Source organism: Caloenas nicobarica, chromosome 1 (assembly GCF_036013445.1).
Source record: "Caloenas nicobarica isolate bCalNic1 chromosome 1, bCalNic1.hap1, whole genome shotgun sequence".
Taxonomy (NCBI): domain Eukaryota; kingdom Metazoa; phylum Chordata; class Aves; order Columbiformes; family Columbidae; genus Caloenas; species Caloenas nicobarica.
In genome coordinates this window covers 29,297,645-29,320,160 of record NC_088245.1, presented here as the reverse complement: position 1 = coordinate 29,320,160, position 22,516 = coordinate 29,297,645, and the positions used below count along the sequence as shown (strand labels likewise).

The window sequence follows — 22,516 nt, the reverse complement described above, 5'->3', positions numbered from 1 at the left end:
GAAGGGGCGGTGGCGCGGCCGGGGGCGGGCGTGACCCGGCCGGGCCGCCTCCCGGCACGCAGCGGCGCCCAGCAGCTCCCGCTGTCTCCCCTTTAGCGGCTCGGGCGCTGCTAGCGGCGGGGGCAGTACTAGGCCCTTGCGGGGGCCGCGGGCGGCCGGGAGCGGTGCCTGGCGGGCTGGTCTCTGCCCGGGAGGATGGAGCCGCCAGCGGGCGGCGGGGCCGGACGCCACCGCGGAGCCCCGGCCGGGGGGCACCAGGCTCCCCCCAGAGCGGCCGCGGCAGGGCCGAGCCGGTGCCCGTGCGGCGGTGCCATGAGCCCCAACCGAGAGAGCGGAGGCCGCATGTGCGCACTGCGGCTTTAGTGAAGTAAAAATTTGAAAAGGTAACCGACTTGGGCTGATTGTTTGCTCTTTTCTCTAAAAATAAAAAAATAGCACAAGTTTCCTTTAGTTTGACTACAGGCAGTGTGCGCTTCATTTCGGATGTAGGTTCTCCTGCAACTGCGATGATGAGTACTAATGAGTACTAATGAGTACCAGTTCCTGCTCTGGGTGTTGAAACGGTTTTATAGGGTGCAGAGCAGCATGGTGCCAAAAAACTGAGAGCAGTGTTACAAGCCGATTACCTGAGATCACCCCCAAAACCTAAGTCAAACTTGCCCCTATTTTTATCTTATTTCTGCTTTGGAAAAAGCTGCTTGAAGAAACACTGTGTTGCACTGTTCTGTTATGTAGAACAAGGTTAAAATGTCTTGTCTTTTGTAAATGCTGCAGGGGTTTACTAGCAAGTCAGAGTGCAGTTTTTATTTTTCAGAGGAAAATACCGTGCTTAAATTTGGATAAAAGACATGTAAGCAGTTACTATACATTCAAAATATGTGTCTTTGTGCACCCCCCCCCGGGGGGGACACGGCAGAAATAACCAGAAGAAACTGTGCTAATCTAATGGCAAAATTAACCTAGAATTTGTAACCCATGACTTCAAGTATTAATTCAGGATAACTGATGTTCTCACAATGTTTCCCTAGATGCGCAAGAAAACAGCTTCTGTAAACATTTCTCTTTACAGAAACAAGTTCCCATGAGCTGCTTAAAGAGCAGTGGAAATCCAGATGGATTGTTCAACATACAGATTGCTTTGCCTCTGCCTTATGTAATTTCACTGTCATTGCCCTTGAGCAACCATTATTATGCTTATAGGAACTTTGTAAGTCTGAAGTGGGATGTTATTGTTGTGCTGATCATCATTCCTTTATTACTGTCCTTTTTCTCCCCCCCCAACTGTCAATCATTTTTCCTAGACTATAAACTTCCAGGGATGAGGAACAGTCTTTTTGCTGCCTCTTTATACTAAGAAGCATGAAAGCATCTTCTTTAAGAGCAGCACTGCCTAGACTGTGATAATGCAAGTAATAATAAATATCAGTATAACTTATAAGCATTTCTTTTATTCATTGCCAGTTTTTCTGATCTGAAATGCTTGGTGCCTTATGTTCAGTTCTGAAGGCATTTCCTGAAGAAACCAATGCCAGATAAACTTCACCAGAGAAAAATCCTGAAATTTCTGAGGAAGTTGCCATGGCATGGAGGAGAGTAATGCTGTGATGTCTGGCCCATTCCTTAATGAATCACAGATAAATTAAGCCCTACAGAACCTGAAGAGGAGGGAGGTATCTTCTTAATCACTGCTGTCATCTCAAGAGAGTGGGACTTGGAGTCCTGACCCTCTCAGTTCCCTGCTTGGCCTACTTAGTGCGTCCTGCACTCTTGAGAGGCAAATGTTACGCTGTTCTGCAATGTCAAAAAGTGTTTAAATCACCCCTGTAAATTTCAGTACTGTAATTTTCAATAGTTTTCTCTAAGTCCCACAAAACAGATGCAAAGGGATTGAACAATGACTTTCAAGTCTATCTTTTATAACTAGAAATATCAGTACCGAAGAGCTATGGCATCTCTGGACTTGCATATTTTGAAGGTGAGGAATGTAAAATCAAGGGGAAGACTGGACTCAACATACTCATCTTGCTATATCTCCCCTCTTCTCAACAACTGTGCTAATTTACAGGCAGTTGAAATGACATGGAGAAGTACAGTAGGGATGTAGAAAATATTGATCTTAGGATAAATAATTTGTTAGTAATATTATGGAAGTGCCATTGAGAGCTAGAAATCAGTGCCATTTGGGGATATTTCTTTGGCTTACCGGCTCTTTCAATGCTATTGCATTTTGTAGCTTTGGCTTCAGAAACAGTACTGCTTTGAAAAAAAACCAACAAATTCTAAACAGTGAAGGAGGCTCTAGTGGTTTTTGTGCTGTCTGAATAGCAGAGAAATGTGTATTCAGCTTCAAGCTCTGCCATCAACTTCCTGCATCACCTCAGGCAAATCTTCCTTTTGACCTATCACTGCTTTGATTGCTTAGCTCAAGCGATTATGTAAGTAATATTCAGAGGAAAGACACAGAATTCCCAGAGCTGACAAGCTAAAGCTTTGTAAATTTTGAGCACAAGGCTAAGGAGGTATAAATGAGACTGGAAATGGAAAATAAAGTGCACTTTTTGGAGAGCAAAAAGTTAGGAGATAATCAGCAGAGCAAGGCTACACCCTGAAGGGGTATTCAGGTTTCTTTTGCTCCTGCTTTGCATGACCACACTGATCTGTGAAGCTTTCTGATCAGTTCTTGGACTTCAGTTGTACTGCCTTAATGGGAAATGCTAACTCTGATTACAGATAAGACATTGACTACGGGGCAATGATTATCACTTCTACATCAACATGTTCACCCTGGAGCTACTTTTCCCTGGTGATACTTAATCTGACATTTTAGCTGTCTGTCATTGTTTCCTCATCTCTTCACTCACAGATCTGCATCTGTTTTTTCTTCTACAAGAACCGTGACTTGCTTTATTTGGTCTTCTTTGAGTATTTTTCTTTGAGCTTCCCATCAGAAAGTAGACTCTACCACAACTCATTTGCCTTTGCAGAAAAAAAACAGAATTAAAATACAGCATTAATTACTTCTGTCATTAATCTTTTCCAAATTTGCTTCTTAGTCAGCTGTCACAGAAATGTTGACTTCATTTTTCTCTTCCTACATTCCTTCCTCACTCATTATCCCTTCCCTTCCTATCATGTGTGTCTGCTTTATCCTACCATCTTTTTTCCCATCTAGTTCTCCACGTCCTTAAATTTCCTCTCAAATAAATGTAGGTAGTCACAGACCTTCTCTGTCATGAAAACACCAGTTGGATTTCCTTCCTGTACTATCGCTTTGTCTCTTTCATTCCTGTCATCTCTAACCTCTCCAAACATGCTATCCAAAACTGCTCTAATTACATCCTACATCTCCTTCACTGTGGCTTGTTCCTTCCTCCATCAGCTGGAGCTGCTCATGTTGGTATCTGTACTTATGATCTCAAACATGAAGGCCTGTATTTCATCGTTGCATCTTGACTGATGGACTGCTTTTGAAACTCTCATTCCCCTTCCCAAACCCAGTAAACACAAAACCCCCCTTCCTTTAAAGAGCCTTTTCATTTCCTGATTCTTCACTTCTACTTCTTGAATCTTCAGTGCTGAGTCCTCCTTTTCTGGTGCTGAGAGTGTGCTAGGTTTCCATCTGTGTTTGTGCCTCTTGACTCTACATATTGTCCCTGGCTGCCCCTATCAACAAATACGACTTTGGATGCCATCTTTCAACTCATGTTTTCTTTGTCTTCCTTCTCTTTTTATTCTCACTTGATGGTGTTGAAGTTTTACCACACGTAGCACAGGAGCTCCTGAGCCTAACTGTTCTCTTCTGACCGTGTGTCCACAAGTCATGTCCTGACAATTATGCTTGTCTGCCACTGTGACCCCTGCAGCGTTGTTTATTCAAAATGCTGCTGGGAAGGGGCCTCTCGGATTTGTCATTTTTACTGTGTTTCCTCACTTCTTAATCCTCTGGTGTTACATTTCCTCTTTTGCTGAACCAAAGACAATTTTCTTCTCAGCCCTAGAAGGTCTTTGCAGTATAATCTTCCTTCATACTGGCTTATCCTATTGCCATGTCAGGAGGTTAACTTCTACCTTTCTTTTGTCACCCCTGGCAGACTCCTTTTGATCCCTCTGAGAAGCAAAAGTTACTTCTTTCTGAGAGCACTGAAAGGCTTACAGAAAGAATTGTGCCACTTTTTTGATGGAAAATTCTTTCCTTTGGTACCGCATGCTTCCTGCTGTCCTTTATACAGACATGAAAATAAAGGATTAAATCACCCAGTGATTCCTTTTCCCTCAGTACTTTGCTCCTTTAGCCTGGCAGGGGATCTCCTTTGCCTGCTGGAATCTCTTTTGAGTTCTCTTGCCAGCACTTCAGAGATGTCTCTGTGCAGGGCTGGCTGGAGCAGGGAGGCATGGAGGCAGCTGCCAGCCCTGCAGAAAAAAGCTCTGGAGTTGGTGCTGGCAGGAGGCAGGAGCAGCGAAACTGCGGGAGTGAGCGCAGAGGACGCCAGCCAGAGTTAAACACCCATTGATTGACTTCCCCGCTGAACTCTGCAGGGAATGTGAGAGCTGACCATCAATAACGGCAAATCCGGGGATTCCCTGAGATTACTGTGAGTGCTGTGATGCTTTTTCTGGATTATGAGGAGCAGAGTCCTGAGGGTTTTGTAGAAGAATAATAAAGTAGAGGTAGATACGAACTGAAGCAATGCATCCAAACTCTCTCCAGCTTTGAGGAAGTAAATTCTGAATGCAGTCTTCTTGATTTCAGTCTTTATACTAATGTAAGCTATTGAGATGTTCTCACATTATTCATCAGTGTTTCTACAGGTGGGTTAAAAATTGTGTATTGTTTGTCTGGGTCTTTTTGAGAAAAATAAATTATTTTACAGTATTAGCAAGGAAGTTATATACAGCATCAGCAGTTCAGCTTCAGAGGGCCTGGCTATGCCATCTTCATCCATCTTGAATGGTAAGCAAAAGAAGATACTATTCAACACGAGAATGACAGAAAGAGATTTAAAGGGGGAGTAGCAGCTGTCATCCACACAATGTTTTGTATAGTACTTCCTTTTTTTTTTCCAAACTATGCGGTCAGATGTTTTCTTTACCTCTGTGTGTATGGTTGTAATAAGTAGGAGAAGTTTTATGAAAATAAAAATTGATTTAAACATAATAAACTTGTATAATCATATGTTTCAAGTCTAGATCTAATCCATATTTGGATACCTGTTTATCTATAGGAACCTGTCAATAGCCTTTTTTTTCTTCCAGCTTTAGGCATTATTAGAAATAAAGCTTGGCTACTTATGGAGTTCTAGCCATCTAAATCTGAGTCTATTAGTCACAAATGAGAAAACTGGTATTATAAAAATTGTCCCTTACATTTGCATGCCTAAATTATACATTTTTCCAAGATTGGTCCCCAAAAAAGAAGGTTGCTGAAATGAGAAGATAATTTGGGAAAATAAGAGGTTAGTGTGAGGCTCAAGGTGGTGTATCTTTGGCAGAAGCGGCAGAACTCAGAAGGAGGAGCTGCGCTACATGTCAAAACTCAACTGCCTAGGGGAGGAGAATCAAAGAATTGCTGAGGCTGGAAGGCACCTCTGGAGATCACCTAGTCCAGCCACCTGTCCAAAGCAGGGTCAGCTGGAGCAGGTTGCTCTCAGCTGTGTCAGTCAGGTTTTGAATGGCTCCAGGGATGGAGACCCCATGACCTCTCTGGGCAACCTGTGCCAGTGTTCAATCACCTTCATGGTAAAAAAGTTTTTTTACATGTTAAAATGGAGTTTTCTTTATTTCAGCTTGAACCCACTGCCTCTTGTCCTGTCACTGTGTGTCAGTGAAAAGAACCTGGTTCTGCCTTCTTTAACGCCCCATCAGGTATGTATGTGCATTGCTAGAACGTGCCTGAGCCTTCTCCAAGCTAATCTATCCCAGTTCTGTCAGTCTCTTCTCACGTGCCAGATGCTGCAGACCCTAAATCACCTTTGTGACCCTTTGCTGGACTCGCTCCAGTATATCCATGTCACTGTTGTATTGGGGAGCAAAGGACTGGACCCAGCACTCCAGACGTGTCTCACCAGTGCTGAGCTGAGGGGAAAGATCACCTCCCTCACCCTGCTGGCAATGCTTTTCCTAATGCAGCTGTGGATGCTGTTGCCAAACGGTATGGCCTACAGTGCTGCTATTCCCTCCAAATTCTACACTGATCTGAGGAGTAGAGGAGTTTTAGAGTAATTTATACACCCCTCAACAGCTGTTCAAGTTATCACTGTCATTAAATACTCTGTGGTTCTGGGGCCCTAAATAGAACATGCTTTTATGTAGTTTTTGTGACGGGGACTCTTCATCAGCTTAGTGCCTGATCTAGAGGAACTGCTTGGACTGAGTCACATCTTTCAGAACCCTTTTGTCGTGGTCCAGCGTCAATCTCCTGGGCAGGCACCAGGCTGTTCAGCTGTTGTGCATGAAGAGCAAACAGTCTGCCAAACACACAAAAAAGAGGTTTTGATCACTATAGATTTTTATGGAAGTATATCTGAGACAAGAGGCAATTAAATTTATACACAATTAAACATTAACAAAGACTGGAGAAGGAAAACAGGGAAAAGTAAGATCTGAGCCACATAGAGTGAAATTGAGGATGAGACTTGTTGAAGACAGAGAAGAGGATAAAACTAGGGAAAGGAAAAAGAAGAGTCAGTTGCAGATGACTCTATTGAGAACTAATTAAAATATTTCAATTCATCTTTGATGTTTGTATTTAGTGTTTCTGAGCTTGAATTCCATATCTCCAGTATTGTCTCCTTGACGTGTTGGAATTTTCCCATTGCCTTCAGCTAGGCCATGATTCAACCTGTATCTGGGAAATAAAGGCAATCATTCTTCCCAATATCACCAAAATTTTATGAATTTTCTGATGCATGTGCAGCAGTCCAATGATATTGGTAAGCCCACAGAAAATCCTATAAATAATTACACTGAAAGTCACATATCCTAAAAGCTACTTGCATTTCTTTGATAAATGCTGGAGTCTTGCTGTTGCAAGCTAACAAATTGTGTTTTATTTGTGGAATATATTTCCTGTATCTTATCTTATCTTGATCATAGGAGGTCTAAAAATACTTTGTAGAATACAAAGTAAATCTGGATTATTTCAGTGCCAGTCTAGAGGAAAAGGACATCATTCATGAGGGGCACTTTTAATGAGCCAACTGTCCGCTTTCAATAGCCTGCAATTCATTCTAGCACTTGGTTATTTGGCTCCTTTTTCATTAGCAAAACAGTTTGAGTTTCACTGTTGAACTAAATACACAGCTGTTGTTACAAAAGACACCGTGATTCAGAAAAATATAACTGCTTAATGCCTTTGTGTTTCGCAGATTACACAAACTTTTAAAGGAAAATGCATTTAGCTTCTGTTACCAGTCTGAAAATTCATGCAGTGAGAAATATCACTCATCGTGTAAACTGGGAAATATATTTGTAAATACATGTAATTAAAACCGACATATCTCACCTTAATGGCTCCAGTGACCGTGATGATACAAATCTGAGACATACGAAATACGGAAGCTATATGTATTTATGTGTGCATGTTTAGTAATCATATAAATAGTAATAACAATAGCTGGATTAGAATTAGAGCATTCAATACAAACTCACCCACCAAAGTTACTGGAAAATTTTTCATAGATTTAGTGGGTTTTGGGTGATGTTTAAATACTAGTTTGCATGCATGGATTTCATGGCATATTATGGACAGCAGGGATGGGCATCCCCATCTTACAGCTGGAATAATCAAGACATGGAAAGGTGAAATGAATTCCTGAAATTCTTGCAGAAGATCAACAGCACAGTCAAGAAAGGATCCTGCATCTTCTTATTCTTTCTACCTCTGCTCCCATTGTAGCTGGTGGTAACTTCCACAGATTTCTGTGGAAACAAAAAAGGAAAATCCTTTTGTGAACATGCGCTGTCTCTGTCAAGATGTATGGAATTTCCTGCCAAAACCATAAAGCCCATGAATGTCTTAGGAGATATATTTTGCAATGAAAATGTTCCACCTTTTCCATGCTGACTGGCCTTATGTTCCAGCTGAGATACAAAGATGACTGTGATGGAAGCTGTAAAGATGTGTACAATGAAGATATGTACTTATGTCACTATTTTCAAAATTTATTGATAGCACCTTAATTCACAAAACATTTTGTTTTACCAGTGCTCAGATTCAAATGGGATAGAGGCTGTTTAACTCAGGTGGCTATTTGCTGTTTTGTGTAATCACTCTAGAGAATCAGTCCTTTCTCCAGAGCAGTAGTAGGGAAAATTACACATTTTATGCATTAGGGAAGTATTACTTCTCTTCAGAAGTGTCTCTAAATGTGGTCTGCAATCATTACATCTATGGCTGTGAACTCATCAGTATCAGAACAGGGCAAGGCTCAAACTTTGTCACTTCTTAGATAAAATAGCAAGTGTCCATGGTAATATAAATGTATAAAACACACATGCATACACTCAAACGTGTTTATATGTATGCAAAAGTTTGTATATATGTATATAAACATGCATAAGCACATATACACTCTTGACTGTTGACTGAACCATAAATACATTGTCTATCTGTTCCCATTGTGGAATATCTTGAAAGTTTTTAACCGGTGGTGCTAATTGCTCATGTTCATAGTCTCTGGGGACTGCTTTTGCCAGTATTTGTCATTTTATGGAAGTGTCAAGAACTGAGGGATTCAAAATTTATTCTGACTCTTTCATGACTCGCAGTCCAAATAGAGATAATAAGTCACACTTTCTCTTCAACAGCCTGTGGTAATATAGCCTCTTATTTATCCATGATTGCAGGCAATTAGAAAGCATATATTGTTTAGGCTGTGTGTTTTGGAACAAAATAGCTATATGCAGATTGCTTTAGACATTGCCTTCCTTATGAACATTGTCCTTCTGTTCCATGCCTTTTTATTATTTTCGATGCATCAGAAAAGATTTATACGGGTCATGGGGAGGCCATAAAGGAGAAGGTTATGTGGGTCGAAGAGCGAGATGACAAGAGTGTGGACTGGTATTTTAACAGTAGGTACAGAGTGAAAAGGTCGGACTTTGATTTAAAGAGAAAGCTATATCAAGGTCTACTGACATTTAGGTGCCTGATGGAAAGTATGGGTAGAAGCAGCCAGGGATCAGGCTAGGAAAGCTAAAGTCCTGATACAATTGTATCTGGCCAGGGACATCAAGGGCAACAAGAAAAGCTTCTAGTGGTGCGTTGGTGATAAAAGGAAGACTAGGGAAAATGTGAGCCGTCTGCAGCATGAAACAGGAGACCTGGTTACCTGGGATATGGAGAAAGCTGAGACCCTCAATGATGTTTTTTGCCTCAGTCTTCACTGGCAAATGCTCCAACCACATCACCCAAGTCACAGAAGGCAAAGGCAGGGACTGGGATAATGAAGAACTGCCCACTTTAGGAGGTTTGAGACCATCTAAGGAACCTGAAGTTGCACAAGTCCATGAGACTCGATGAGATTCATCTACAGGTACTGAGGGAACTGGCAAATGAAGTTGCTAAGCCACTATCCATCATATTTGAGAAGTTGTGGCAGTCCGGTGAAGTTCCTGCTGACTGGAAAAGGGGACACACAATGCCCATTTTTAAAAAAGGGAAAAAAGTAAGACCCAGGGAACTACAGGCCAGTGAGTCTCACCTCTGTGCCTGGCAAGACCATGCAGCAGATCCTCCTGGAAACTATGCTAAGGCACATGGAAAGTAAGGAGATGATTGGTGACAGCCAACATGGTTTCACTAAGGACTGACAAATCATGACTAAATCATGGCTGACAAATTTGGTGGCCTTCTACAATGGGATTACATTGTTGGTGGATAAGGGAAGAGCAACTGACATCATCTACCTGGACTTGTGCAAAGCATTTGACACTGTCCCACACGACATCCTTCCCTCTAAATTGGAGAGACATGGATTTGATGGATGGACCACTCACTGGATAGGGAATTGGCTGAATGGTTGCACTCAATGAGTTGCAGTCAGTGGCTCAATGTTGAAAAGGAGACCAATGACGAGTTGTGTTCCTCTTTGATCAGTATCGGGACTGACACGGTTTGACATCTTTGTTGGTGACATGGACAGTGGGACTGAGTGCACTCTCAGCAAGTTTACCAACAACACCAAGCTGTGTGGTGCGGTCAACACAGTGGAGGGAAGGGATGCCATCCAGAGGGACCTTGACAGGCTTGAGAGGTGGGCCCGTGTGAATCTCATGAGGTTTAACAAGGCCAGGTGGAAGGTCCTGCACATGGTGTGGGTCAATCCAAAGCACAAATACAAGCTGGGTGGAGAATGGATTAAGAGCAGCCCTGAGGAGAAGGGCTTGGGCGTGTTGGTTGATGAAAAACTCGACATGACAGGGCAATGTGTGCTTGCAGCCCAGAAAGCCAAACATTTCCTGGGCTGCATCAAAAGGAGCGTGGCCAGCAGGTCAAGAGAGGTGATTCTCCCCCTCTACTCCGCTCTGGTGAGACCCCACCTGGAGTACTATGTTCAGCTCTGGGTCCCCCAGCATAAGAACTACATGGACTTGTTGGAGCAAGTCCAGAGGAGGGCTACAAAGATTATGAGTGGGCTGGAGCACCTCTCCTATGAAGAAAGGCTGAGAGAGTTGGGATTGTTCAGGCTGGAGAAGAGGAGGCTCTGGGGAGACCTCATAGCAGCCTTTCAATACCAAAAGGGGACCTACAAGAAAGCTGCAGAGGAATTTTTTACAAGGACATGTAGTGATAAGACAAAGGGTAATGGCTTTAAACTGAAAGAGGGTAGATTTAGATTAGATATAACAAAGAAATTTTTCACCATGAGGGTGCTGAGGCACTGGAATAGGCTGCCCAGAGAGGTTGTGGATGCCCCATCCCTAGAAGTGTCCAAGGCCAAGTTGGATGGGGCTTTGAGCAACCTGGTCTAGTGGAAGGTGTCCCTGCGTATGGCAGGGTGGCTGGACTAGACGAATTTTAAAGGTCTTTTCCAACCCAACCCATTCTATGATTCTATGAAGATTACATTGCAAGCTGCAGATGGTGGTAATATTCCTCATACTATGGGAAAGAAAAGAGAAGTTTGGTTTTTGATGAGTTTTAAGATGTGAAGCCAGATGGAGACCATCTAAACATACTGCTATAAAGCAATAATTTCTGATCAGTTCCGTAACTTCTGTTGCTACTGGACCAGCTGCCTTGTGCTATGATTCTGAGGCTGTCTTAGGAAGTCCCACAGAACCTGGATTACACTGGATAAGATAAAAGAATGGTAAGAGTTAACATTTTTTTCCCAAACTCAAGCTGATGGCAATCGTTTAACTTTAGCAGGGTAGTTGTCAGCTGACTGTGGCTGAAAGAAGAATGCTGGTCTAGGCAGCATTTGAATTAGTACACAGATGAAAGGCTGCATAACCCCTCAAAAGCCACTGATAAATCCTTGTTCCTGGTTTCACTGCTCTAACAGTTCTATAGTGAAAGGTCAGCAACTATTACTGAAAGTTCTTTACACTGTAGTCCTTTGTTTTGCACAGGATCACTTTTTTCTTTGTGTTGTGTTTAGGCTGCAAATCTCAACAGCAAGTCATTGTGACAGCAATATATTTGTGGAAAGTTATAGTGTGCAAAAACTGCTCTTAGAAGGATGAGGAAAGTTACCTGGACTATTTAATAAAGCTGTGGTGTCTGGCTTTATTCATAATGTCTCTGTGGAGTGTCAATTGTCCTGCTGTCTTTGTGAAGGATGAGTGATAAGCCCTTGATTTCAGATTGAGGTAGGAAAAATGTTACTATCTGTTAGCATTACAAACCCTAGTGAATGACTAATACAGAGATCAATGCTTTGGGCTGTATCTGGAGTTTGTGTGTTGACGAAATTCAGTACTAAGTCTTTTCACCCACTTAGCTGATGCCAGAACCATAACTTATTCCTGGAAGCGGAACGTATTTATTATTAATTTTCTTTCTAACATTTTTCTTTGTATCTGCTCTAAGTTTAGGATGATCCTGGAAGTAGAATAAACATATTGACTTGTTTGATTCACTTCCTCCAATTGACATTTCCAAGCTGATAAGATGCAGCAGTCATACTTCCCTGAAGATCTCTGTGTTGCAGAAAACATATTACTTAGCCTTTAGATGCAGTTGACCTTATGATGAGATGAGTAATGAGAGAATTAATGTTCTTTTATCCTCCCCGTGATCATCTAAGGAAATTTGGCGTAGCACCTTCTTTTTGCTTTATGCTTGCTCTTTCTATAAATTACTGAACTGAGTGTTGTTTTCAGTTTTTCAATTGTGAAATCTGATTATGAGTAACTGAATCTGAATTATTGATGGCTTTATCAATAACAATGGCAATTGATTGATGTAAAAGCACTAGAAAATTCAAAATTTTATTCAAGATTTTATGATCTTGAAAGCACTGCAGCCATAACCTTGGTAAATATAGGTCAAATTCATCAAGCAGACTTAGGTCCCGTGTGTATCTCCACGTAATACCACTGTCATCGGTGCTGCCTGGCTGCCTCTTAATCTATAAATGTCCATAGTTTTGCCAGCAGCCATGTACAGAAACATCTCTGAATTGACACTGCTCTGCAGTTAACTAGCTGTCCACTAAATGTTCAAGAGAAACTTTAACTGACAGCTCCAGAAATGGGACCCTCAGCACAGCTGGAGGAGTCTCCACCATGTCAACATACCCTTAGACTTGGGCTGAGCTCCAGGGCTACTTCAGCTGGATGTACGTTCTGCTGCAGCCCAGGGACCAGGTGTGTAAATGCCAATGTACATACAGAATAGCATACTGTGTGGAGCAACACCTCGTACCCCAAAAATTCAGCTTCAAATCTTTACTTGGGCCTGATTTAGAGCAGGGACTTGAACTTGCATTTTCTACATGAGATGGGAGTGTCCTGGCTGCCAAGCTGCTCTTAGGATGGAAGTGTGTCCTTAGATACGCAAAGATGTACAGGTTGATATTCCAGGCAGAAAAAGAAGGGTGTCCCTGGAGATGTCAGCTGTTTAGCTCAAGCCCAAACCCTTTTCCTGTGCAATCAAATCTTTCATGGCTTCTGAGGATCTCGTAGAGTGAGTCTCTGGCCTCCCCTTACCCTGCGCAGTGAAGCAGCAAGGAGAGGCTGTGGACTGTGCTGTGTCAGGGTGGAACTGTGCTCCGCCGTGACCCGGCACTGGTGGCAGAGGCATTAGATATCTGGTAGTCAGCTTCCAGGCATGAACAAGAATGTCCCAGAGCTAAGCACTGACTAAGAAACGTAATCCTCCGTTTGGGGCTGTGCAGTGCTCTGGTTCCTGCCAGGAGTCAGGCTTAGTCCATCTTTGGCTCCAGTCAGCAGGATGAAGCTGCAAGGGCTCTCCTGTGCCACACTTGGACCTTCTGCCTGGGAAGCTCAGTCTTTCAAAGCATTATTGGCCAGTGTCATCTTTTAATTTTCCTGCTGACAATTAATAATAATATTAAAAGTATTATAAATGCATTAAGAAACAGCCAAATAATTACCTGTGCTAACTGTGTACATTTAATCTTTGCATTGTTCTTGGGTGGATGCAAGTCCCTGGTCCCTTAGCGTAACTGCTTTTGGGGGTGGCAGGTTCAGATACCTGTTTGTCCCATGGCCAATTTGCTGTGCTTGGTCCCTGTCCATTACCTTCTCAGGCTCATTTCCCAGTCCTTCCTCCCCACCAATCTCCTAAACACCTTTGTCCACCTCTCATATGTGTCTGTCTTGCATAAGCTATGGGGCAACCTCTCAAGAAACAGTCGTTGGTGACTGTAGTTTCTCATTGCAGAGATGAACAGTGTCATTTTCAGGAAGTGGTGGCAGCTCACAGAATACCGATAGGCCTTTTTTTTAAACCAAATTTGTCTCTTTATCATCCCGCAGTTCTTCAGTGACTCTGACTTTGTTTTCTGACTGTGCAGGTGTTTTGTTTTTGTTTAGCAAAGTGTCAGGAGCTGTCAGCACATGATTCATTGATATAATTTTGTGATTATATTATCTGTGCAAGGAATTATAAAGAGCAATGAAGACTGATAGGAGCAGAGAGTGAATGGAATGGCAGAAGCACCAGAAGGAACAACAGAAAAATGGCATGTGTTGATGACACTTATATCAGCAGGTCTTCAGGATCTCTGTGCATCTATGTACAGCGTCTCAGGACACTCAAATCAGAAGTCAAGGAGGGAGTATATCATAATAGCTAACAGAGGACTCACAGGAATTACACTCCCTCCCTGAAGAATACAGAAAAGCACGTCCAGAACCAGTGTGTCATCACCAGCCGAAGAAGAACCCGGGAAGATGTGATGAGGACTCAGTAGCTGGCATCCCTCATCTTCTGTATCACCCAAGACAGACAGACCAACAACCTGGGTATTAGTTCATTGTTTTAACATTTTTTATTCTGGATTGGGAGTTAGTATGGACTCACTATCATTTATATAGTTACATATATAATTTTAAATTCCCAAAATTCATGCCCTCCAAACTATAAGCCCATTGTCAGACACTGCTGTCAGATATAGCATGTCTGGCAAAAGAAGATTTGGCAGGAAAAATTTCTCACTTAACTGTAGCTGTAACTATCTTGGGGAAATGTCGTAGGAATACCTCATTTTTGCCAATCAGTGTAAAAATTCTAAAAATCTAAACTAGGTAGATATCATGGCATTAACGTTGGTCCTTCATTTTGATCACTTTGTCATAACAGGTCTTCGGTACTCCTGGATATATTAATGGAATATTTAATTCTATATTTATCGTCATCGTACTTCAGGACTGATTAGTCTTTTACCTAACTTGTTGTGTAACTTGTTAAACTTTTTATTAATACCACTATGTTGTATCCATTGTGGATCTTCCTGTAGTTGTACTTTCAGCTTGTCAATACAAAGCAACATTGATGGCTCTTACAAGAAATCTTTGTGATTCTCCCGTCTGTTGAAGCAGGCACAATGGTAAAGCCTCAGATTACTATGAAATACCCTTGCATTCTGTATTTTTCACTTCTCTCATTCCAAAACACAGAATGGAAATTATACGTTGCTTTTGTTTAGCAGTTTAAACTGTTTTTGCATTTTTGCTCAGATGAAAATGTCCTTTATGCAGGCCTCATCGTAAAACATACATTATATTTTCTGGCAAAAAGCCTTGGGTGCCAAGCTCCAGCTCAGCTTCTTCCCAAGATGTTTAACACTTCTGCGACAAGATTTGATATTTTAAGGGCATTTGCCAGATTCTTGGAAATGTAAATGCCTTAGAGAAAATGTTTGATTATGAACCCTTTTCCTTGATATTATAACCTACAGGTAGTGGTGATGCCAGATTCTGTCGCCTGATTTTATCACAGCTGGTAGTCAGGAGGTTCATGCTGATATGCACTTCTTGAGCAAAAAGTAACCAGAGCACTCAGTGATTGCTTGCTCACTCCTTATCTCTCAATATGGCTATAGTAGGAGTGAAGTGCTTGGGTGTTTCCTTTGTTTCAAACCACTTTTTCAGCATAGTCCCCAAGCCTGGCAAGCACAGCTTTACTACAGACATTATAGCCTTTCATCATGTGTACCTGAGATAATGCTTAAGTCAGTGATTAATGTGTAGCCTTCACGCTCCTAGTCAGGCATGAAAAAGCGAAGCTACCATGACCACTAAGAGAGAGAATAATCAGTCATGCATGTGAAGGCCCCTGGACTGTGTAAATGTCTGGTAGAACAGTGAGAAAACTGACCACCCAGGTCCCACCTGGGCAGCATCTGGCTGGTGACTTGTTCTGCCACAGCTGATCAAGGAAGCAGCTGTATTAAGCACCAGCTGTGAAGTATCACACTGCTAAAAGCTTGCCATGTTTCCTATATCATGTTAACTCTATGGCTGCACTTTGGTCCCTAAGTACAATGGGCTGTAACCAAAAGAAAAAAAGCTTTGAATATCACATCAAAGCTCCCATGCTAAGAACTCAGGCCTTAAAAAGACACAATCCCAGCCCCAGAACTTGCAGTAGATCTCTCTTTGTTCTTGGAAAGAAACAACTTTTTCTTTTCTAAAAATTCTTGATATGTTAGGACTTTGACGTCTCGGATGATTGACCCTGAGCTGTACCTGGTAATGGGCAGGGAACTGCACTCCATTCCAGTCTCTATGAGGTGATTATGTCAGTGCGGGGAGAGATGGAGAGAGTCTTTTCCTAGGAATGTGGGAATGGGGATCCAGGATTTGTCAAAGAATAGCAAAGGCTATACAACCTATGCACCCAGATGAACCCAGAGGTCCTGCACCTGAGTCCTGGGCTCCAAGTCCCAGTTCTCATACAGCCCTGCTGCATAGCCTTGGCTCATACTGCTGAGACAGAGCTGTGAGAAATTCTGCAGAAAGGTCAGAAAGGTAGACTTCTAGATAGAAGTAGGGTTGTTAGCAGCTGAAGCATTCAAGAGGAACACACAGCATGGAAAGGTGTAAAACCTTAGAGGAAAAACATGAGGAGGTTGGTCAAGGGTTAGTCAGCAATCATAGGGTCATTGTGTTCATTGTTATTGGTGTTGATGGAGCTGGTGGGAGTTGGAAACTCAGCAACACTTAGGATCCCTTCCATGCAGCTGTGGAAGGTGAGTCCTCCCAGCTTGCAAAGACCTTTCTGGGCTGGTGAGCACACTAATGCCTAGTAGGCTGCTTTTTACTTTTTAAGCATGTATATCCTGCTTGTAAAGAGTGCCCAACTGAAGATGTCCAGATGAGCTGACACCCAAACCAGACCGTAACAGCCAAGAGTACAGAAACTGGAGGGCAGGTAACTGATTGTGGAAAAATGGTGACATACTGCTGTAAATTTGCTAGGCATCAGGCTATGGAGAAGCAGGAAGACATAGTGAGAGGTTTAGCTTGGAAAGCTGAAGGGAGGAGGCACCAGGAGTCACAGAATCACAGAATGTTAGGGATTGGAAGGGACCTCAAAAGATCATTAGTGTTTCACTGTAGTCAGGAAAGGAGGTAGTGAGGAGTCAAACCACAAGTTCCTCTGTATTAGAACGGTGTGTTCAGCCTGGTGGACTCCTGGCATGCTCAAACTCTGCACTTCAAAGATCCCTCTCTGCTCTCCCAATTTCATGGTATCTCTTTCTGCCAAGATCATATTTCTCCTGAACTTTAATAATCCACAGTAAGATCCTTTTTGCTTGGTTGCAAAGCAGAAAAAAACACAGGAAGGTGCTTCTGAGAGACCCTGACCTGTTCTGCCTCAGGCTACACGGTGGTAGCTGCAGCTAAAAGCTACAGAAAAGATAGATATTTAAACAGTTTTCAAAGCCCTAGCAGAGAGAAATTCGTATTAATAGAAAATATGCATCATGTCTTAAGTCAGTGTAGTTCTCACCAATCAAGGCTGACAGATCTTGCTGTATTTGCTACAGATGTTTTCCCTGAGGCTTTCCACACTTTCTTATTAAATCTTTTTCTTAATCATACTTTCTTACTGACCCCAAAATTCATTCCAATGCTGATTTAGTTGCTTCTTGTAAAGGTTAATGTCTTACATCCGGACATACATAGCTGTCTTGAAATCGGTTCTTCTTGGTGGTTATGAGAATTAAACAGTACCTGAGAGACAAAAATTAAATTCTCATGTCTTAATATTCCTCCTCACCTGATAGCTGCTAATGACTAATGTTGCTAGGCATTTAAGATGCTTGCATTGATATTCTGGGTTATTGATTATTAGATAAACTTCTCCAAGTTATTCTTGTCAGTTTACAAGAACAAATTTGTTTTTATCTTCATTGATCTTAAGCCTCGTTATTTTTTCCACTTCTTTGAAGTCTCCTGTCATTATCTAAGAGTTAAAAAGGAGTTGTTAAGTCACCTTTTTGGTTTTTTGTGGTGAATACAAAGCTGTTTCTTTACTTTAGTCTTGTTTTCTTTTTTATGCTTTTTCGCTTTTGAAAATCTTAAGTACTTATGTCTGCTGTTTTAAAATCAGATATTCAATTTCATTCATTTATATTGTCCTTCATTTTCAGATTTCCAAGAACTGCTATTCTCATGTATTACCCACGCATCTGTTACATACAATTCCTTGAAATTTCATGAGAAGTTTCAACCAGTGTTTCAACCACAGCTGGAAAAGGACTCATCTGAAAGAAAACATTTACCATTTGCTCATGACAAATTTGAAGAAGAGAACTGGAAACTTTTTTTTAAAAAATTTCTTTATTGTTTCAGGCCATGTGACCCATGTTTCCATAATTTATGATCTTTGAGGATAACTATGTTTTCCTTGTTCGCAAGATCTAACATCTTTTGCAACTGCCGTGGACTTGCACCATACTATTCCATTTTCTTTCTGAATACTGATAGATTTATAATTCCTTTATTTTCATTATTGAGTGCATAATTAGAAAAAGACCTTGACTATGGCACTGTAATAATATCACTGCATTATTAATATGGAAGTCATTTACTTGCTTTCTGGGGATAATGGAGATCTTATTTGATTTTTAAATTATTAAAGCTTACCTACAGTGTGGTTACACAGCTAACAGACTTCGTTATTAGTTTTCAAGATAATATAAACTTTTAACTATTACAAGACTCTGCTGAGGCTGGTAGTTAATTGCTTCTTGTCAACAAGAAGATTTTTTGATGTATATCCACAAAAGTACATTTCAGACCAATAACGAATGAATTTATTATGACCTTCCTAAACTCAGATTCTGGATTAGATGATACAGTATAGTGCCAGGAAGGGACTTCTCTTTTTAAACTAAATTCAAGAAGAGAAACTTATTTTTAAGGAAAAACCATGCACTAGAGCTGGGGAGGATGCCAGATATGGTATGTGATACACCCTTATGCTTACTAAGATTCAAACCAAAGATTCCTTTAGATCCTTCCACAAGAATCATGGTTTATCTGACCAACGTGAAATGATAAGCAAGCACATTTATACTGTGTTGTATTACCTTAAAATCAGGGAATGCATTTGTTTTAGTGTGAACTCCTCAATATGAGTTTGTTAATACAATAACTAGAACTAGTTTAGTAGTTAATCCCTCGTTTATGAGAACAGGGTTTCATGTTCTTAGAATCCAGTGGAAGATACTGTGGACAAGAGAATGAATATACTTTATTAGTAGCAAACATTCCTTGAATACAAGGTGTGATATTACCAGCACAGTACAGGGGCAGGACAGGTATAGAGATTTACCAGGGCAGGAAAATGGACTGTAGCATCTCCCCCAGTATCACCCAAAGGATCTGTGTTTCTCTGTCTCATGGTGTGATTCACAGATCCTCAATTCACACTGCTTCTAATCTGAACTTGAATTCATAGATAGTTAAGTACAGTTACTGGTAGTTTGTAAAATGCTTGGGCTTCTTTAGATAAACTTTGTGAAGTACAAAGTATTTTCTAAAGGTGGTTAAAATATCAGGTGCATTTGGTTGCACTCCACCAGTATCACAGAAATAATCTTCATATCAGCTCCAGTCATTAAATTATCTTTTTTTTCAGGTCAATGAACTGATGTTCAGAGGAGGGCCTGAAAAATGATCAGTAGGATGGAACACCTCTCCTTTGAGGAAAGGCTGAGGGAATTGGGGTTGTTCATCCTGAAGAAGAGAAGGTTCTGGGGAGACCTTATTGCAGCCTTTCAGTTCTTAAAGGTGTCTTATAAGAAAGATGGGAACAGACTTTTTAAGAGGCCTATAGTGATAGGACGAGAGGGTAGATTCAGACTAGATATAAGGAAGAATTTTTTTTACAATGAGGGTGGTGAGACACTGGCCCAGGTTGCCCAGAGAGGTGGTAGATGCCCCATCCCTGGAAACATTCAAGCTTAGGTTGGACAGGACTCTGAGCAACCTGATCTAGTTGAAGATGTCCCAGCTCATTGCAGGGGGGTTGGACTAAATGAGAATGATAAACTCCCAATCAACCCCAAATTTGTGTGGGATTTGCTGCTCCAGCTAGATCCCTATAAGTCAATGGGGCCTGATGGGATTCATCTGAGGGTACTTAAAGAGTTGACTGATGTCATAGTGAGACCTCTCTGCATGATTTTTCAATGCTTCTGCGAATCTGGAGAGGTCCCAGTTGACTGGAAGCTGGCAAACATTGTCCCAATCTACAACAGGGATGACCCTGGCAACTACAGTCTGTCAGCCTCACTTCTGTTCCTGGCAAAATCATGGAGAAGATTGTTCTGGGAGTTACTGAAAAACATCTGAATGACAACACAGTCATTGGTCCCAGCCAGCATGGGTTAATGAGGGGAAGGTCTTGCTTAGCAGACCTAATTTCTTTCTATGACAAGTTTATCCACCTAGTTGGCCAAGGGAAGCGTGTCAATGTGGTATTTTTGGATTTCAGTAAAGCCTTTGATACCATCTCTCACAGTATCCTCCTGGAAAAGATGTCCAGCATACAGCTGGGTAAACATGCAATGCAGCGGGTGAGCAATTGGCTGCCAGGCCGGGCTTCTCGTAAATGGAGTAATGTTGGGCTGGTGACCAGGCACTATCAGAGTTCCACAGGGATTCATCTTAGGGCCAGCATGCTTTCGTGTCTTCATAAGTGATTTAGACTCAGGACCTGATGGAATGCCAAATAATTTCTCTGATGACACAAAATTGAAAGGAGCTGTTGACACTTTTGAGGGCAGAGAGGCCCTGCGGAGGGATCTGGGTAATCACCAACCACATGAAGTCCAGCAAGGGCAAGTGCCGGATTTTGCACCTGGGACACAGCAACCCTGGCTGTACATACAGACTGGGGGATGAGATGCTGGAAAGCAGCTCCTCAGAGAGCGATCTGGGGGTTCTGGTCGATGGCAAGTTGAACATGAGCCAGCAGTGTCCCTGGCAGCCAAGAGGGCAACCGTGTCCTGGGTGCATCCAGCCCAGCATCGCCAGCCGGGCAGGGAGGGGATTGTCCCGCTCTGCTCCGCACTGCTGCGGCCTCACCTGGAGCCCTGTGTGCAGGTCTGGGCACCACAGGATAAAAAGGATATAAAGCTACTGGAGAGTGTCCAGAGGAGGGCTACAAGTTGGTGAAGGGTTTAGAGGGGAAACTATATTGAAGAGCGACTAAAGTCACTCGGTTTGTTCAGCCTGGAGAAGAGGAGACTGAGGGGAGACCTCATTGCGGTCTACAGCTTCCTCACAAGGGGAGAAGGAGTGGCAGGTGCTGATCTCTTCTCTCTGGTGACCAATATTAGAATCCAAGGGAATGGCAGGAAGATGTGCCAGGGGAGGTTCAGGTTGGACATGAGGAAAAGGTTCTTCACCCAAAGGGTGCTGGACACTGGAACAGGCTCCCCAGGGAGGTGTCACGGCCCCAGGCCTGACAATGTTCAAGAAGAGACTGGACAACACCCTCAGACACATGGTGTGAACCTTGGGCTTGTCCTGTGCAGGGACAGGAGTTGGACTCGATGACCCTTGTGAGTTCCTTCCAACTCAGGACATTCTATGATTCTGTGAATTTTAAACGTGCCTTGCAACCCAACCCATTCTCTGATTCTATAACTCTATACATACATATACATACACATATTTGAAAGCAGTATTTGAAAGAGTATAATCATATTTATAAAATGTTACTGTCATAAACAGCTGTTTGGTGTTTTTCTTTGTTTCTCAGTATAAAAATGTTATGCACTGAGAAAACGTCAATTTATGTACGTGTATCTCATTCTGTATTAAAAGAAGACATGACCAAAAAACACGAAATATAACATATTCTACATATTTAGCAGAAATGTGTCCCTCTTTGGTTTAAGAGACAAGGACTTGCAGAATTCAGATTTCTTAACATCTATGCTTTTATAAAACATTTCAGAGGTCTGGTGCTCCGCCTTTCTTTTTTCTGTGCCTCATTGTACCAAAATGGGGTATCATGTGCAACTGCAGTCTTCACAGCGGTTCACATCACAGTAGTATATGTCAATGTTTAATACTGTCTATAGCTTTAAATGATGACAATAATCAATGTAGAAGTAGATTTTAGGGCACTGAAGATGGACGAAGGATTCATATTCTTCAGGGAGCTGATTAATTTTAAACTTTTTCTTTCCTTGTGTCTAAATTTAGTATAAGAACAAATCATTTTCATATAATTTTCTGTTCTGGTTACAATCTTAAGGGTGTCAAGGGAATGGATAAATGGATAAATGTTCTGCTATTTTCTCTTTATTATTATAATTTTTCTCACAAGATGGAGAGAAAAAAGGGAGAATATAATGAGAATAAAAATGCACAGTATTGAAGCATTACAATTTGGTGATAATTCATTCCTGTGGCAGAATACAGCAAGTACAGAATGCAGTGTAAGATATATTCATTCTCCTGACAAAACCTGTAGAAGGAGTAGGAAATCGTATAAAAGTAATTTACTCTTATGACAACTGTCCTAAGGCAGTAGTCTCCTGTCCTCTTAGAAATGTCCCCTGTGCCAACATAGCTG

The 22,516-nt window shown here is 41.8% G+C and overlaps 1 long non-coding RNA gene across 1 annotated transcript; it reads left to right on the top strand.

The window, feature by feature from the left end:
* The first annotated feature begins 59 nt into the window (after positions 1 to 59).
* LOC135997705 (uncharacterized) lies at positions 60 to 21,906 on the top strand. The gene is made up of 3 exons (XR_010607471.1): positions 60 to 383; positions 5,784 to 5,862; positions 18,072 to 21,906. It is a non-coding gene; the product is annotated as an uncharacterized LOC135997705 (long non-coding RNA).
* Positions 21,907 to 22,516: the final 610 nt, after the last annotated feature.